We start from the raw sequence: 6000 nt of genomic DNA, 5'->3' as shown, positions 1-6000 counted from the left end.
TCTGCACCCCCACTTTCTGACTCACCCATTCATCCTTCCCTATCCCACAGTATAGATAAGGACGATGACGAAGGGGGATCTGATAGACCCTCCTAACAGCGGAGGCCACCGTTACTTGGCCAGAAAGGGAATCCCTCACAATACAGATGAGGACGACACGGAACCTGCGAAAGGGCCCTCTAACTGGGGAGGAAACCCCTCACAACACAGACAAGGCAGAAAGAGAAAGGGGGGCCGTGAGAGGCCCCCTAGAAGGAGAAACTGCCGTAAAATGCCTAACAAGGGAATTTCACATAGTGCAAATGAGAAAGAAAAGGAGAACTCATGAGAGATTCTCCTAATGGAAGATGCTATCGTAATGTGGCTGAAAATGAAATTAGAGCTAAGAAAAAGAAGAGAACTTGATGTTTAAGCACAGGATTTCTATAGTAAGGATGCTAAGAATGAGATAGAAGAAAAGCAGTAAGCACCACTTCTACCACCTCACCCTTACATCTGACCAAACACTTCCCAAATGCTTCATATTCTCCAGAGCTCTCACAAATTGCGAAAGTTTCATCCAATTGCACTCAGATAAGAAAATAACCAATTTTTGTATGGTAATCTAGATTTTTCACATCATCAAAGCTTTCAAGAAAGCCTGTGTGTCCTATGGACCCACTTCTTGAAGTGTGTGGGATATTTAGACAATTGGAGCCAGGGAGCAAACTGGATTCCCTATGATTTTGCTAAGAGAAAGTTGTGATCCTTAGGATGAGCATGCTGACAACTCCCTCAGTGTGAGCAGTTAACGTGCAATGTTACTATAGGTCGTGTAGCAGTGTCTTTGTTGCTGTGCTTTATGTTGGTTGGAAACGGGCGGTATAGTACTACAGTGGAACAGGTGCTTCAAGCTGTACTCACCCCTATGGGATGCAGTGCAGTGGGCCAGGAAAGATTGAAACTGGGTCTGAATTTGCAGGCAGTTATATAAAAGTCATCCTAGGAGCCTGAGAATCTTATGCTGATTTCACAGGACTTTGGGTTGACTCCATAGAAAAACTAGTCAGCCATAAGGCAGGGCCATCTAAACATCCTGAAACTTTTGTGATTTAAATGCAAATGAGGACCTGGTACAATATCCTAGCAGTTAAAGTCCTCACCTTGAACACGCAGGGATCCCATGTGGGTGCTGGTTCTAATCCCGGTAGCCCCGCTTCCCATCTAGCTCCCTGCTTGTGACCTGGAAAAATAGTCAAGGATGGCCCAAAGCCTTGGGACCCTGTGCCTGCGTGGGAGAGCCGGAAGTTCCTGGCTCTAGACTTCGGATTGGCTCAGCTCCAGCCATTGCGGTCACTTGGGGAGTGAACCATCAGATGGAAGATTGTCCTCTGTGCCTCACCTCCTCTCTGTATATCTGTCTTTCCAACAAAAATAAATAAATCTCTTTTTTAAAAAAGCAAATGAATGCTAAATATTTTCATTGTGACAAGCCTGGACATCTTTAAAAACAGTGCAGACTGCCTCCTGTAATTCAAAAATACCATTCTAATACTTATAACAGTCACTCCTCTCATCATACAAAATAATGTAAATGTAAATTAAACTTTTTAAGATTTATTTATTTTTATTGGAAAGTCAGATATACAGATAGGTGGAGAGACAGAGAGGAAGATCTTCCATCCAGTGATTTACTCCCCAAGTGACCACAATGGCCAGTGCTGCGCTGATCAAAAGCCAGGAGTCAGGAGCTTCTTCTGGGTCTCGCCCATACATGCAGGGTCCCAAGGCTTTGGGCCTTCCTCAACTTGCTTTCCCAGGCCACAAGCAAGGAGCTGAATAGGAAGCGGGGCTGCTGGAATGAGAATCGGCACCCATATGGGATCCCAGTGCATTCAAGGAGAAGGCTTTAGCTGCTAGGCTACTGCACTGGGCCCATAAATGGGCCCAACTGGAAACTATAATGCTAAGGGAAATGAGCGAATCCCAAAAGGTTAGATACCACATGTTTGCCTTGATTTAACTTGTAATTTTTGTTTGGTTGTTTGTTATTTTTTGAACCTGTCATTGATACTGTCTCAACCCAGATGTTTCGAAGAATGGAACTTGCATTATTTTTTTTTAAAGATTTATTTTTATTATTTTTTTCATTGGAAAGACAGATATACAGAGAGGAGAGACAGAGAGGAAGATCTTCCGTCCAATGATTCACTCCCCAAGTGAGCGCAATGGGCCGATACTATCGGTACTATGCCGGTCCGAAGCCAGGAGCCTCTTCCGGGTCTCCCACGTGGGTGCAGGGTCCCAAAGTCTTGGCCCGTCCTTGACTGCTTTCCCGGGCCACAGGCAGGGAGCTGGAAGGGAAGCGGGGCTGCTGGGATTAGAACCGGCGCCCATATGGGATCCCAGGCATGCAAGGCGAGGACCTTAACCACTTGCGCCACCGCGCCAGGCCCGAACTTGCATTATTTTTAACATATTGTTTACTCAATACTATGTCAATTAATTCCATAATGTTGTATATTGATTCTGAGGTTTTGTTGGGGCTTTTAACTGACCGGATCTTTACTCTGTTAGACCTATCTTCAGACCATAGAAGGTCTCCCCAAGAGGCCACTGAACTTATCTGGACAATAAGACGCTGGACTTTATGCTAGGTATGTGTTTGCAAGGAAGGAATCTCAACTGAACTTGAACTGTGGTTATGCAACAAGGTGGAGAAATCCACCATGGTGGGAGGGGTATGGGAGGGGTGGGGGGAATCCCCAGCGCCTATAAAACTGTATCACATAATACAATGTAAACAATAAAAATAAATAAATAAATAAAGTAAATGTTATATAACTTCAATTTCATAGACTTCTAAGCTGTGTTTATAAATTAGCCCTAGGGATAAATGAAAATTTCTTTTTCCACTTAGTTTATTGCATTCATTGGGATTACACATTGGTATAGTTTTGTAACCATGTAACAATCTCTTACTTGTTCTAAGTATGTCAAAGTGAAATAGATCACTAATGAGTTTTTATGTAAATTATTCATTCATACAAGTTTTCTGTTCCATTCGTGTTACTTCCAAGGAAAATAATCTGCTAAAATGAAAACTACTTTAAAATATTAAACATCATAAATAATAAAAAAAATCAGCAATATTCTATTCAATTTGTGTTTGTAAAACAGTTACACTTAATACCCATCTGTGCTCCTCACCCTGCAAGAATATACCCTGAAAGATGAAATTCCAATCAATTGTGGCAAGTGCATATTATTCATATATCAATTTTCCCTAAACAGCATTTCTTTCCCAATATTCTAATTCTTAGGTTCAAGTTTTCATACTAAGGTAATCTTTGTGTTCTCTGTCTCATTAAATTCTCACGGTTTAAAATTCACAAATGTTCTTGCTTTGGAAATACTTGAGTAATGGCATCAAGTCTAGTTAAACATAGTCTATATTATAATCATATAAAATGAATTATTTAAAAATTACTAATTCTATCAAATATTTTAAGCCTTTTTGGCAGGGATCCTAAAATTCAAAAACTTGATGTTTCTATAAAGCGAGGCCTCTGAAAATACCAAAGGATTTATCTTTCATTTTGTAGAGACAACTGATTAGGCTTTTGTATTATATTTAGAAGTACTATCCATGCTAAGAGGTACAAAATTTTACTAAGTTAAAATGTTACTCTTAGCACATGTGAGAACCGGGTGATGGGGGAGGGGGAGGCAAAGCCGGCAGGGGGATGTGGAAGGTTCCTCTGCTGAACAACCACTCTCACTGGAGAGCATGAGCAGGAATGGGGCAGACCAGACCAGGCAGGGCTACAACACCTGTGGGCCTCACGAGCTTGGTAAGGGAAGGGCCAGGCTGGGCTGACTGTTCCGGCTGGTGCAAGCAAAAATTAGAGTGGGTGAGGGTTGGTTGGGCTTTGCTGCAGCATCAGCTGGCAGAAGCTGGCACTGGGGGCTAATTCTGTCAAGTTAAATGCCAGAGCCACCTGAAGAGTGCATAACCTGGGAGTGGGAGTGGCCTAGTAGGGAGATAGTGGGCACCTCCCTCGGGGTTACCACTCCCGCTGGAGAGAACAAAAACCAGGATATGGACAGGGACGACTAGACAAAAAGGCACCTGCCAGTATGTGTGTAGGCTGGATAGTGGGGCTGGTTGGGTTGAACTAGGCTTCAATGTCCATTGACATGTATGTGGGACAGACTGAACAAGTCTGCGGTACATACTGGCATGCATGGGAACCAGGATAGTGGGCAGGCCTGTTGGGGATTATAGGGAGTCGCCCCGACTAGGCTGCATTCTCACTGGTTTGTGTGAGGACCGAGTATGAAGTGGGTAGGATCGGGCTGGACTACAGCACCCATTGGTTCACGTGGAAGACAGGGCTGGAAACAGAACTGACCCAGCAATTGCAATGACCAGGAAGTGCATAAGCTGATTGGGATGATGAACAGTGTCGGACCCTGTACTGACAAACTCACACAAGAATCAGGTCTGGGATCATCTCAGATGAAGTTTCTTTGGAGAGCCCTCCAACTGAACTGCTGATCTTAGAACCTCAACCATGAAGAGAATATGTCAGCCAGTGGATTCTGAATAGGTTTTATCGCAATTGGAACGGCGAGATTGGCAGCAATTCAGAACTGTTGAACTATCAAAACTGCATAAACAGGACCCTTGGAGCGTGCCTCACATTGGGGACCTGGGATGGGTGGGAGGTTGGGTGGGACTTTTCCCTTTTTTTCTCTCCTGACTCCAGATACAGGGAAAAAATGATGATTTAAAAAAAAAAAGAAAGAAGAAACGATGAAAAAAAATTTTTTAATTAAATTCATTTGCACTGAAAAAATAAAATAAAATGTTACTATTACAGATGTCAAAAATTATAGAAGTATAATTTTAACTTGTATACTTAAGAGTTCAAGGGCAAACAGAAGCTTAATAAAAATGGAAAATGGGCCCGGAGCAATAGCGTATTGGGTTAAGTCCTCGCCTTGCACGTGTCAGGATCCCACATGTTTGCAGGTTCTAATCCCAGCAGCCCTGCTTCCCATCCAGTTTCCTGCTTGCGGCCCAAAGCCTTGGAACCCTGCATTTGCGTGGAAGACCCAGAAGAGCTCCTGGCTCCAGGCTTCGGATTGGCTCAGCTCCTGCCATTGTGGTCACTTGGGGAGTGAACCATCAGACAGAAGATCTTCCTCTCTGTCTCTCCTCCTCTCTGTATATCCACCTTTCCAATAAAATAATAATAATAATAAAATAATAAATATTTTTAAAATAAACAAAAATAAAAAATGGAATATGGACCAAGAAGCCAGTAAAAGGTGAATTTTTGCGATTTTGTTAACGTGTCCAGATTATTTGCTGGAGGTCTCTGGGGAATATTTTATATTCTGAGACAGCTGGAATACAGGTCTTCAGTTTAATGGATGAATTTCACGGTTACGATCATTTTTCTTCTCAAGGTTTTATTCAGCCCAGATGATCATGGTGACTTTTCACTTGCTAGTTTCTAGTAAACAATGCCATCAGCCTGGCATGATTTTACTTTCTCCCTACAACATTTTCGAGGCCCCAGTCAGAGAGCAGCTCCATCCTGAGCTACAGAACCTGGCCAGGCAGTCTGGGAAGCCTCTGTGATGATTAATTCGGCCACAGCAGCTGAGCCAGGAAGCCTGGCTTACAGGATTTGCACAGACCTTTGCTCATAAGAAACCATGCATCCATTTCTGTTCTGAGTGTTCATATGTGACTCAAGAAGACTGGATGCTCTTGAGCCAGGATCCACACTAGGCATAGTTATGGCACACCAGGTTTCTGGATTGTTTCTGGATGTAAGTTTCCGGCCACTGGTCTGGGCTGTGTGCAGTTGTCATTTGTCTGTCTTGATGTCTTGATGTTAAAAGATGAAAGTGCTGATCAGAGCTCTAAATTCCCCAGGATGTATTTGTATTTTGCATAAGAAAGATGTCATTTCACAGTAACACTGCTTGGCTTCAGTGTCCCTT

Source organism: Ochotona curzoniae, unplaced genomic scaffold (genome assembly GCF_017591425.1).
Source record: "Ochotona curzoniae isolate NIBS_2020 unplaced genomic scaffold, NIBS_Ocur_1.0 contig_2855, whole genome shotgun sequence".
Classification (NCBI taxonomy): domain Eukaryota; kingdom Metazoa; phylum Chordata; class Mammalia; order Lagomorpha; family Ochotonidae; genus Ochotona; species Ochotona curzoniae.
Note: the sequence above shows the minus strand (reverse complement) of the source record.